The 13,609-nt window shown below is 32.0% G+C and overlaps 1 long non-coding RNA gene across 2 annotated transcripts; it reads right to left on the reverse strand.

The window, feature by feature from the left end:
- Window positions 1-1,750: 1,750 nt before the first annotated feature.
- Window positions 1,751-13,274, reverse strand: LOC134249675 (uncharacterized). 2 transcript variants are annotated; one of them, XR_009988345.1, is made up of 4 exons: window positions 13,204-13,274; window positions 11,790-11,856; window positions 2,457-2,562; window positions 1,751-1,798 (listed from the first exon to the last, which is right to left on the reverse strand). It is a non-coding gene; the product is annotated as an uncharacterized LOC134249675 (long non-coding RNA). The 2 variants fall into 2 exon arrangements; XR_009988344.1 differs by lacking the exons at window positions 1,751-1,798; window positions 2,457-2,562 and adding an exon at window positions 11,556-11,679.
- Window positions 13,275-13,609: the final 335 nt, after the last annotated feature.

Consider the following 13,609-nt stretch of genomic DNA (forward strand, 5'->3'; position numbering starts at 1 on the left):
AAAATTTGACACATTCCTGCCAATTTACAAATGGAGTATGTTGTGAAAACCGTAAATAAACATATAAAGCACATTTACTCAAATAAATCTGAAAAAACATAAATTACACGAAAGGCCTTTCTGGAGAACGTGATGTACTCATATCTCAACACTTTGACTCTGTAACTGGAGTTGTTGTCCGTTCCAAAAAACACACAACTAAAGACAGCAGGAGATGAACTGGTTATGACTGAAGACCTGAGGAGGTTGCAACCATTCCAATTTCAGCCAGGAAGACCAGATAAAGTTTTTCCGAACATTAAGAAATCTGTGATTGATTCCTTAAAAGTATCAGACTATCATAGTTGGATCAAGTCCCGCATTGTTATGCCTGCATGTGAATTAGGTGACTAGATTTATGACTTTTTGAGGCTGTTTCCTATCTTGTGCAGCCAAATTTCTTTACATTTATTTTGTAGCTTTCAATATTTACAATTTTTATTTTACTGTCAATATAATTTTTTCCTCGTCTGTCACATCAAGGATGGTAACGGGGCAGTCCATATATTATGCATTTTTATTTTACTATTTAGTATCAACCTGATACTTAAATTTTCCCATTTATAAAATATAAGAAAATTTATGTGATTATATATTTGCTGTATGTACGACTTGCACCACATGTGGTTTTTGGAAAAATTATAAATTTTAAAAATTATTGACAAACAAGTTGATGAAACAAGGATTTCAGCAGTCTCGTTAAAGTCATCATTTCGTAATTTCTATGGTCGATACAATGACTTAGTCGGCAAATTCAAATTATCAATGAGTAAAACGCTGAATGACGTTTTTTCATATTAATTGTTAGTCCATTATTTATACACTGAATTGGACGGCAGATTTTTTCGTTATATTCCGATCATGACAAGGAGCACACGTCAGATGTGACCAGTCGGCAGGGTTTACTCACTCCTCCATGGCATCTGATCCAACCTGCGATGTTTTGGAGGTCAATGTTTGCTCTGCTCCTACTTTGTATTGTTTTATGACTTTTTGATCTGGAATACTGTTCGTTATCTCCATAATTATGTTTAATGCTAAATTTTAATGACAACATTTAAAACAACCATTATTTCTGCTGATTTATTCATTCATAAAGGCACAAGTATCAACAACAAACACGTTTAGCATGCAGAAGTCTTCCTGTATAAAACAGACACCCCCCATAAAAAAATTTAAAACAAATCATATTTAGCTAAATGTCATAAGTCACATAATTTGAAAATATGCATGTTTTCCGTAGTGAAGAAAAAAAGCGCAAAAAGGTTTTTAAAAACGTTTTTTCTTCAAGCATTGCTGTTCAAAAATTAGGACTTCAGAGTTAGGAAATAATACAGCAGTCCTACGGTAATAGCAATCAGACTATGTTTCTTCTCACAGGCACCTAAAATAAATTCATTTAAATTATCTATAAATCAACATCTAGAAAAGTAAATGATAATTTAATTAAGTTAATATTTGAAACAAGTATAATTTTAAACAAGGTTTCGAAAAAAATCAAACTGTTAAAATATTTTCCTCATTTTTCTGTTGCAAAACGAAATCACAAGATTTTTAAGTTAGGTACATTAAAGAAAACAAAACGCACTTAAAATGTTATGTAAATATTTTCCACATTTTTAATAAAACAAATGCAAAACGAAATCAGAAAGATTTTTTTAGGTTAGGTACATTGACAAAACAAAATTGGTAACTTAAAATGCAAAGATTTCAGTCAGCTAGTATATTGTTTACGCATACCAAGTAATCTTCTGCGGCACTATTTAACAGAAAATACGTAATCTTGTAGTCAACCCTTAAATCTGCCAGAATACTTTGTGTTTCACTTTGTGTTTCATAAAGAGACACTTTTTTTACTTCCCTTACTTATGCAGCAATATACCTTCATCACCTGCATACGGAGTATATATATCTTTGACAATTTTCATCTGTTTTAAAACAGGTAAATCATTGAGAAGCAAGTTGATTAGTAACGTGGTCAACGTTTGCAACATGACCATGTCAGCAAATACAGTTTATCATTGTCAAATATGCTGCAGTTTTTCACCAATTGTTAGTCCATTATTTATAACATTTACGCATTTTTTCAAGTTATTTCCTGATCATGCGGCACACGGCGGGTGTAGGTAGGGGACAATGGCAAAATACCTCTGAATTTTGTAGTAAACTGCTCTTATTTTGTATTGTTTTAATCTGAGATTGAATATTTTGTTTCATATTTTCATGCACTAATTTCATATTTCAATTTTCTTTCAAATATTCAACTGCATTTATTAGACGAAACAAAAATGCTTCAATGTCCATTAAAATTGCAAAAATTATTGCTAGTTAAAATTAAATAAAAATTTTCTGAAGTTTACATCACTTCAATGCATCTCGCTAAAAAATCCAATTATAGGACGTGACAAAGAACTAACCTGCAAATAAAGGCATTACCATTAGTATGTGTAGCGAATCTAGCTCGGGCGTACTCTCCATGGCACTTTAGTCTTTCCCAAAGTAAACACTTGTGAGCTTTACAACCTACATTTCGTAAAAAAAGAAAGAAAACCGTGCATCAAATTGAATAAGATGCTGCCAAAAATATTTTTCGGAATTCATTTAAAATCTGTATAATGCGCGCAAAAAATTCTCTCTGTTTTTAATTGTTCAAAACCTACCCAATTGTAAAAAAAAGCTAGATTTCAAAAAAGTTCTTACTCATTTATCAAAAGTTGTTTACATCTTTAAAAGCAAACCAATATAAATAGCATGATCTCAATGTAAAAATATGTATTAATACAATTATTGAAGTTTCTGGAAACAGTGAAAGACTTGGAACACTGTAAAAAGATTTTTAATATATCAGGCACTTTTTTGTATAATATAAAAGCACTGTAGCTCTACTTGGAGAGCTATATATATATATATATATATATATATATATATATATATATATATATATATATATATATATATCATCTTCAAATATTAATTTGTAAAGCTATTTCCGCTTAATATCTTTTCCTACACTTATCATAGCATAGATTTTACAAACCAACTCAAAGATTGTATTGTATTGTGTGGACCCTGAGGTCTACACAGAAAATATATAAGCAATGTTAAACCGGATGCCATTGGTATACGTCAGCCTAAGCATGCTCGAGAATGCTGGAGAGTTCTTCTCCAATACAACTTGCTTGTAGAATGATTCAAATTAGAATAGGCCATTCATTAACAAACCTAGCTTTTAAATCTGCATTTCGTACTTATATATTCATTGGCAGACCCGAATTTCTCACGAACATCTACTTTTATATACAAACTAAACATCAAGGCTCGTAAATAATTTTTTATATATACAGCAATCTAAATACGATAATTACAGCTTGATACAGGCCTTTAGCAACGGAAAAAAATATACCCTGTGTGACCTGAAAAAATTGACAAAGTAGAAAATCAAAAAATATATATAGGATATTAAAAAGCTCAAAAATATGCTCAAAACTTCTGAAAACCTAACAAAGGGAAATTATATACAAAAACCCGGACTTTCAATAAAAGTTTCCTATAGATTGAAATAAAAGTTTCCTATAGAAAAACACGAGTCTTGAAAAAAAGGGAAATCTCCTTATGCTACGTACTTGCTTGGATACTAACTTATACTAGCTTTTCATCGACAGGTTTTTATCCGGTTCCACTCAAATAATTACCCAAACCCCTCCCGAAAAACCTCATCAAATTAAAGTTGCGTTAAAAACTACATTAATAATCAGAAACTCACCGAAACCTGCTTACAAAAAATCAAACATGAATTTGTGATTCTTTAGGAAATATCAGAAAACAAAATATTCAAATGCTGACCCACAATGCACGACGACGGACACAAAAACGGGTAGCACCTGAGTTTAATATTCAACTATGAATCCGTGGTTCTTCAGGGAAAATCAGAAAACAAAAATGGGATAGACCGACGGAAAGTCAGACAGATGAACTCTCCTTTGAGATTATCAAGTGAACGTATTTTCATACTGTTAAAGTTTAGTATCATACCTCTTTGGAATTTTCTGAAACAGCAAGTTCGTTCGGACTTTTTCACTGTCAAGTCTTAAGTGGCTGCATTCCTTTTATACAATGCCGTCACTTGGATAAAAAAAAAAATGATATTGATTTTAAAAACTGGCGGCACCTATCTACCCAAAATATCGATAAAGATATATTTTCATCAAATAAGAATAATTTTACATTTAATTTTCATAAGTTCTTAGTTTAATCGATGTTTACATTGGAAAATTGTTTATTTTCCAAATATGCTTGTTAAACAGATACCATCGTTGGGCGGGGGATTGTCAGATCAAGTACACTCACATTTTGTTTATTTTAGAATTATAATATATCGATTGTATGTATTTGTGTTAATTTGGAAGTAGAATTTTTAATAAATGTTATAACAGTAAGCGACGACAATATTTTTTATTCCTTCCAGAAATTTTCATTTATATTGAAGCGTCACCAATTGCCTGTCCATGGATGTAAATATAAATACGTACTAGACCTTGAGGCTTTCTGAAAATCGTGCATGTACTTTCAGCGACAAGAAACCAAATTTTATACAGTACATGTATTATTGTACCAGCGACATGAGATCAACTGTGTTCTCTGCGACTCGACATTGCTACGACGGAAACTTCTCATATTTTGCTCTGCTGAAAGTTCTTCGAAAAAAGTTTCTCAATTTCTCTTATCCTTCATTTTAATAGGTTTTGATTACATTAGTAGGTAATTAATAGTCAGACCTATTGTTACCTGTTTTGCTTGTTGTCATTCGCCATGCATTAACATTTAAACATTTTCAACTTCATTTCTAAAACCTCTCACAACCCATTTCATAATTTTGGCATATAACATCTTTCGTTGAAGGGGAACAAAATTTGTGAATTTGAAGTCCCCTGGAAGGGCAAAAACTACTACATTTGATGCAATATTCTTTACTCCTGGACATCAAACTTATAATATGAGAGACCAGGCAAAATTCATCACAATGATGGGACCAGTACAAAACAAAATTGTAATTTTAAAAAAAGTACGTGTCGCATGGCATTCGTATTTGAAAAAAAAATATCTGTCCCATGCCTTGAGACTTTAAAAAAGTAACTGTCCCATGGTAACATCTTGGTGTTAGTGAAATAATTGGAACACAACTAAGAGTCTTTCAGAATACAGATATTTCAAATATCGATAAAGTTGTTTTGTTTGTTTATTTTTATACTTTTTAATGTATTATCCATTAATTTGAAGATTTATGGTGCCATTTGAATCCTTCGTTTGACTTTCAAAGATATGACTTATTTTAAAAAGAAAAAGAATACATACACTATTATTAAGGTCTTCCGTTTCCAACGGAAGACCTTCTACTGATTCTGTTGGTAAAGATTATTATTCTTTTTTTTTCTTCTGCTTCCTAGACCTCAACTTTGAGGCCTCATATCTCACTCATTTCTCAACGGATTTCGCTGAAATTTTCAGAGGTTATAGACGTTTATAAATTCTATCAGAATGTTGACTAAAATTTCAAAAAGTCACTTCCAGTTTTGGGTTTTTTCCCTTTAAGCGAAAATTTATAGGCTTTCATTTCCAGACAAAGGCTCAGAGACGGCTAAAGCTGGAGCAGAAATTCTACTGATTTTAGATAAAAGAAGGATTGAATTTGTGCACATCGGTTTTTGTTTTTCGATTTCTCTTTTCAAAATGGCGCTATATAGGGGTAAAAAATTAGAACGCTTAAAATAACCAAAAATTACTCATATTTTGCTTTTTAACTTCTAAACTAAAAATATTTTGTTAAAATATATAGAACATAATTTGTGCAAAATTAAAAGATCTTTCAAAAGATATGTCGCAAAAAGGGCTGACCCCTAAATTAAGGGATCTAGAGGGGCCAAAATTTTTTTCCAGATATCTCAAAAAGTATTGAAAATTTGTTATACATCAAAGAAGCAAAGTTGTTGAAAATGTCAAGCTTAATCTAATGGAGTCGTCAAAATACGTCCAGCATCGTCACTTCCGGCCAAACCGGAAGTAGTCGGGAAACGCGTATTTTTGCCGTTTTTGACAAGTTTTTGGGTAACATATGTCTCTGGGAGCTTAAAAATTAATTTTCCGTGCGTCGTCGTCACTTCTAATCAAACCGAAAGTAGCAAAAAATGACTTATTTTTGCATTAATTAACATAGCTTTAGAGGATTCAAAGCATTTTTGGGCGTTTCTTCTCATTTTTGTTAAAAATGAAAGCTACTTCCGGTCAAACAGGACGGAAGACCTACTCATTGCTTTGCAACGAGCTCGGCTCTAGTATTTTTAATTATAACAAAGATGTGGAATAATTAATATATGAACAAAATACGAAATTGAAGCGGGGGTGCCTGAAATTGAGTTAGGTACCTTGTGGTTAATATAAGTAAGGGGTATCCGATATACAAAACAAGTGCCTGTGGAACTGCCTGCTTGTGTGTCAATCTTTTGTGTAAGATTATTTGCTATCTTAACGTTCCACACTAATGGAGGAAACTCGGATTGGCGGCACGTCGACAAAAACAAGGGGCATGGACATAGTTTCATCTGAATTTTAAAACCAATTTCAACGTTTACAATTCCAAACTAAGGCATCATGTGATGATCAGCAAATATTTGATCATTTGTTGATTAACAAACTACATACAGAACATTTCTTCATAATGTAAACAAGGCTGGCGCCTTGTTTCTGTTTACACATAGAAAATATCATATTTATAACAAAATGAAATTAAGCAAACTTCTGGAAACTTTCTAATGACCTTTGTTAAATATTTGTAAAACTGGAAAAAATGAATTAGAAAATTTTTAGCTGAACTTGTGTCCATCTCTCTTTCAATATCAAAATCATAAATCGTAACACCACCTCCGAACAAAGTTTGGCTAACCAGAACTACACAACGTATATATATTTACATTTGCTGTGTTTTATGACTAAGTCAACTGTGAAATTGATTTGAAAACCATTTTCGTGTATACTCACGCGTAGAAATATACACAGAGAAACGTGCGTTAACGTGACGTGTGTACACAATAAGGCTACAGCGACGTTAGTAAAGGTATATAGGGCAGCGAGAAATTTAGATATTGAGTATATTTTGGTGCTTCCAAACATGTAAAATGTAAATATACGGAATGTTTTAAAGTTTAGTCAGGCTGTCAGTGTCCCATATTATTCAAAGGTAACAGGCTTTAATTCATTAATGAATGTTAGAAACATAGTTAAGCCACCGTTAAAAATATATTCAACATACATATAGCTTGTAAATTAAGGATTAGAGGTAATAGTTTAATTTTGTTTGTATTTCAGCTTGGTTTATATCTAAAATTTCTAAATAACCTGGTTTGGTATGGGACACCCCCCCCCCCCGCCTTGTTGAATCATCCGTATCTATGTAATCCTCTCATTTCCTGTCCTCGGGATTCATGAAAAAAAAATCTTGTAGTTTTAATTTCTTACAGTATCTCAATCTGTAAACAAACAACACGGCAGATGGGTCTGTGTTTAAGTTTTTACCTTTTTCTCGTTCCAATCACCTCCGATTCTAAAATTGTATCATTGTACGGCAAATTTGAACCATTATAAAGCAACGAAATTCTAAACCCAAAATTGTTTAATGCTCTTACAATTACACTCTAAGGAATGACTCGTTTTTTGCCAAATTATCCCAGTATTACCTGGTTTGGGTCAGTTCATGCTGTTTTATAATTTGTCAAGAAATAGAGACATTACTTAAAAAATCAAACAGAACCAAAAAATACTTTTATCTAATTTTTTAAAACATTTTTTATATAACTATTGTTCAAATTAAAAAACACAGTTTGTTTAAGTAACACTTTCTTTTCCTAGTTCTCCCGCATTTAAATACACAAACTCGTTTATTACGAACACGGATATTGCGAATTTAGTTTACGGATATAGAGAAGTCATCTTGGATCCCCACCTATATAAATTTAATGAATATTATATACGGTTATAACGAATTACGGTTATAGCAAAGTAATTTTATTCGTTCCAGTGACTTCGATATAACCGAGTTTTGCTGATGTAGTGGTGTGAATCAGATGTGGATACATAAAACCTACAAGGGACTTTGGGACAATTTGAAATCACAAGATTTTACTAAAATGAACAGCTTAAAAGCTTACGACTTCTCAACTTTATATACAACCATTCCCCCACGATAAATAAAAGTCTAGGCTTTTCCCTGTCATTGAAGGCTGCTTTTTCACTAAACATGGAACTCAAGAATTGACTTACCTAGTCATTGGTCATTTGCAAAATTTAGGGATGTCAAAATTGTCAGTAATTGATATTCGAATATTCGATAGAAGTATTCGAATATATTCGAATATTCGATACAATAAATACATTTTGCATTATAAAATATATATCTTCACTCTCCTGTCAAGCAGTATAGGTTTATGCCATTATTTTAGAATAAGAACTCATATAGAGCTTGATAAATGCACCTCAATTATTTTTCTGTTTAATTATCAAATATAGAAAGAATATAAATCCAAAATGAAAGGTTTTCTTGAAAATTCAAAAGTTTCTTTAGTATGTTTCAGATTAATTGATCGTCTTACTAAAGTATTCACTGATAACTCCTACAATTATATCAAGCAGAACAATTATCTAACAAAGAAATATTAAAAACAATTAATTTTGGCCAATCAATTTCATGATAATGATTTTTAATGATATTTGTATAAACAAGGGATCCATGTGATTACTTTAAAACTGTGTCCTTACAACAATCCAAGCTGATTGTATGTACTGGACACCTTTATTAAACTAATTAAGTGAAAAAATGAATAAATTACTCTAATAGATACACTCTTCACACCTTTAAGATAATCTAAGAGGTCAGTGTCTTTTAATTTTGTACAAACTTGATTCAATTTCTAATTGAACTTCCCAGGTTTTTTCTCTCTTTTTAATGCTTTTACACTTTAAAACGAATATTCGAATCATAAATTTATATTCGAATATCAACTCATCGAATGAATATTCGAATATTCGTTGACATCCCTAAATTATATTGTGAAAAAGCATTCTGATTAAACAGAAAAGTACTCTGAAGTCGACATCAAAAAGATTCTTGAGTTTCTGATTAACAAAATCTATGTTGTTTTTGGAGGCGAGGACTTCAACTATCTATTGCAATTTCCATGGGTTCTTATTGCGCCCCTTGATTAGCCGATTTATTTTTGTATTCATATGAAGCTGAATTTGTGCAAAATCTTATGCGTGAAAAGAGGAAAACACTTGCTGTGGCCTTCAACTCGACATTTAGATATATCGACGACGTATTGTCAATCAATTAACAATGGTAATTTCCATTCTTATGTCGATACGATTTATCCTGCTGAGCTTGAGATAAAAGATAACCCAGAGTCTGACACATCTCTTTCATATTTAGATATTTTACTTGAAAAGGACATCAATGGTAATTTAACAACCAAACTTATAGATAAACGTGATGACTTTAAACTTTCTACCGTCAACTTTCCTTACATATTCAGCAGTATACTTTCATCACCTGCAAACGGAGTTTATATATCTCATTTGATTCGATACGCAAGAGCATGCTCAGTTTCTACAACGAGGTAAATTATTGACAAACAAGTTGATGAAACAAGGATTTCAACAGTCTCGATAAAGTCATCATTTCGTAATTTCTATGGTCGATACAATGACTTAGTCATCAAATACAATTGATCAATAACTCAAACGCTGACTGACGTTTTTCATACTTACTGTTAGTCCATTATTTACACACTGAATTGACGACGGATTTTTCCGTTATTTCCCGATCATGACATGGAGCACACGACGGTTGTGATCGGTCGTCAGGGTATGCTCAACTCCTCCACGGCACGTGATCCCACCTCTGATGTTCTGGATGACCGCGTTTGCTCTGCTCCTATTTTGTATTGTTTTATGACTTTTGATCTGGAATATTGTTCGTTATCTCAATATGTTTCATCCTTAAATTTTATGACGTAAATTTTATGACAACAGTAAGAACAACCGTTATTTCTGATGATTAATTTATACAGCAAGGTTAAAATATCAACAACAAATACATTTTGCGTGCAAAAGTACTCCTGTTTAAAACGGAACACCCCCCATCCCACACAGATTAAAAACATAATTTCTAGCTGAATGTCAAAAGTCACGAAATTTGGAAATGTTCATGTTTTCTCTAGTGAAGAAAGAAAGCGCAATGAGGTTTTTAAAAACATTTGTTCTTCAAGCGATGCTGTTTAAAAATCAGGATTTCAGAGTAAGGAAGTAATAAAGCAGCCCTAGGGTAATGACGATCAGACTATGTTTCTTCTCACAGGCACCTAAAAAATCAATGATATTTTCTAGAAATCAGTGATAATATCTATAAATCAGTGATATTATCTATAAATCAGTGAAATTTACTATAAATCAGTGATAATATCTATAAATCAGTGATAATATCTATAAATCAGTGAAAATATCTATAAATCAGTGATATTATCTATAAATCAGTGATAACATCTATAAATCAGTGATATTATCTATAAACCAGTGATATCTATAAATCAGTGATAATATCTATCAATCAGTGATATTATCTATAAATCAGTGAAATTTACTATAAATCAGTGATAATATCTATAAATCAGATATATTATCTATAAAACAGTGATATCTATAAATCAGTAATAATATCTATAAATCAGTGATAATATCTATAAATCAGTGATAATATCTATAAATCAGCATTTGGAAAGTATATGCAATCTCAAAAACCGTCACCAGTTCTATAAAACCCGAAGACTATCATTTACTTCAGTGAATATGTGAAACAAGTATAATTTGTGTCAAGATTTTTGAAAATCAAAAAAGGCTTTCTCTATTTTTCTTTTGCAAAACGATATCACAAAAATTTTTGGTTAGGTACATTAAGAAAACACAACGCACTTAAAATCAAGATTTCGACCTAAATCTAACCTTACATTTTTGGCCTGATAAGAATAGAAATCAAGAACAAATTACTATTTACAGAAGATACATTTTACTTTCTCGAACTACATACCGCATCGATGCTGTTCTTTGACAATTTTCATTTGTTTTGCAGTATATTTGGCCTGATTGGTAACATGGTCAACGTTTGCAACATGGGGATTTGCTCTGCAGTCAGCAAGTATATCTTCTACGCATTTCAAGTAATCTTCTGCAGCACTAGGTAACAGAAAAAAACGTAATGTTGTAGTATACCCTACCATATTCCAATTTTCTTTCAAATCTTCAACTGCATTCAGTATAAAAATCAAAAATGCTTCAATGTCCAATAAAGTTATTGCTTGTTCAATTGTAAAATTATTGCTAGTTCAAATTAAATAAATAAAAAGTTCACATCGTTATTTTCGTATCTCGGTAACAGAAAATCAAAAAATAGAATGTGATAAAGAACTAACCTGCAAATATGGGCATCACTATGAGTTTGGGTGGAGAACCTACCATGAGTATGCGTGGAGAAGATAGCTCGGGAGTACTCTCCATGGCACTTCAGTCTTTCAAAAAGTAAACACTTGTGAGCTTCACAACCTTAATTTCGTAAACAAAGAAAGAAAACCGTGCATCTAATTGAAAAAATGCTTCCAAAAATATTAATTCACTGTAATTAGAATTTCTCCTATTTTGAACGGTTAACCTACCTCGAGGAAAGTTGATAAAAGCCAAGCATGTTAGAAATATGACGGATTGAAGTTTCTGCATTTCTTCCTGTGAAAAGAAATATATCGGATATTTAAAAAAAAAATACAATATATAAATTTATCAACTGCAAAGATTAATTTGTAAAACTATGTCCGCTTACTATCGTTTCCTACACCTATCATTGCATAGATATTACAAACGACCTCACAGAATAGCTATTTATTGTTTGGACCCTGAGTTCTACACAGAAAATATATAAGCGAGGTTAAACCGAATGCCACTGGTATACGTCATACTGCGCATGCTCGAGAATGCTAGAGAGTTCCCCTCCAAGACAATTTGCTTGTAAAATGATTCAAATTAGAATATGCCATACATTGGCAAACCTCGCTTTTAAATCTGCATTTCGTACTTATATATTCATGGGCAGATCCAAATTTCTCTCTCAAACATCTACCTTAATACAGCAATCTAATTACGCTAATTATGGCAAAGGTTTGCATGCTCGGGAGGGGGGGGGGGGTCATAACAAAATCTGTGTACTGAGCTGTGCTACACGTGTACCATCATATCTGTTTTTCCATTGAAGGATTTCTTCCGTGAAAATAAAAAAAAAGATGCCTTTACGGATTACAATAGCCCGATTTTTTAAAATGACAAAACTGTAAGCCAGTCAGAGATATTTTTTTCACAATTTTGCTATGAGAAAGTACTATCAGTCAAAGTAAGCAAATCTTCGTAGAAAATGTGAACAAACTTACATGTATATTCAAGAAACATAAAAATTTTTCCTTTATTTGAATTTCGGTTAAAACACATGCATGTGGTCCACGTATCGCAGTCCCATTTTTAAGGGGATGTCTTTTTACCTGACAAAAGAAAATTGACAAGCCAAAAAAAAAAAAAAGAAAGAAAAAGAAATATACCCCGGACTTTCAATAATTGTTTCCTGTAGAAAAACTTGCGTCTTGAAAAAAAAGGGAAATCCCCTTATGCTACGTACTTGCTTTGATACTAACTTTGGCTGAATACTACTAGCTTTTTCATCGAAAGGTTTTTATCCGGTTCCAATCAAATAATTACCCCACCTCCGCCCGAAAAACCTTATCAAATTAAAGTTTCGTTAAAAACTACATTAATCAGAAACTCACCAAGGTGAACCTGCTTACAAAAATCAAACATGGATCTGTGATTCTTTAGGAAAAATCAGAAAACAAAATGTTCAAATGCTGACCCACAATGCACGACGACGGACAAAAACGGATAGCACCTGATTTTAGTAATCAACCATGAATCCCTGGTTCTTTAGAGAAAATCAGAAAACAAAAATGGGATAGACCGACGGAAAGTCAGACAGATGAACTCTAATTTGAGATTATCAAGTGAACGTATTTTCATACTGTTAAAGTATACCTCTTTGGAATTTTCTGAAACAGCAAGTTCGTTCGGACTTTTTCACTGTCAAGTCTTAAGCGCCTGCATTCCTTTTATACAATGCCGTCACTTGGATTTTAAAAATAAAAACAATGATATTGATTTTAAAAACTGGCGGCACCTATCTACTCAAAATCACGATAAAGATATATTTTCATCAAATAAGAATAATTTTACATTTGATTTTCATAAGTTGTTTGTTTAATCGATGTTTACATTGGAAAATTGTTTATTTTCCAAACATGTTTTTAAACAGATACTATCGTTGGGCGGGGCCTTCTCGGGTCAATTACACTCACATTTTGTTTATTTTAAAATTATAATTATCGATTGTATGTATTTGTGTTAATTTGGAAATAGAATTTTTGATAAATGTTATAACAGT

Source organism: Saccostrea cucullata, unplaced genomic scaffold, assembly GCF_032062105.1.
Source record: "Saccostrea cucullata isolate Sc308-1 unplaced genomic scaffold, CSIRO_AGI_Scuc_v1 ctg3445, whole genome shotgun sequence".
Lineage (NCBI taxonomy): Eukaryota > Metazoa > Mollusca > Bivalvia > Ostreida > Ostreidae > Saccostrea > Saccostrea cuccullata.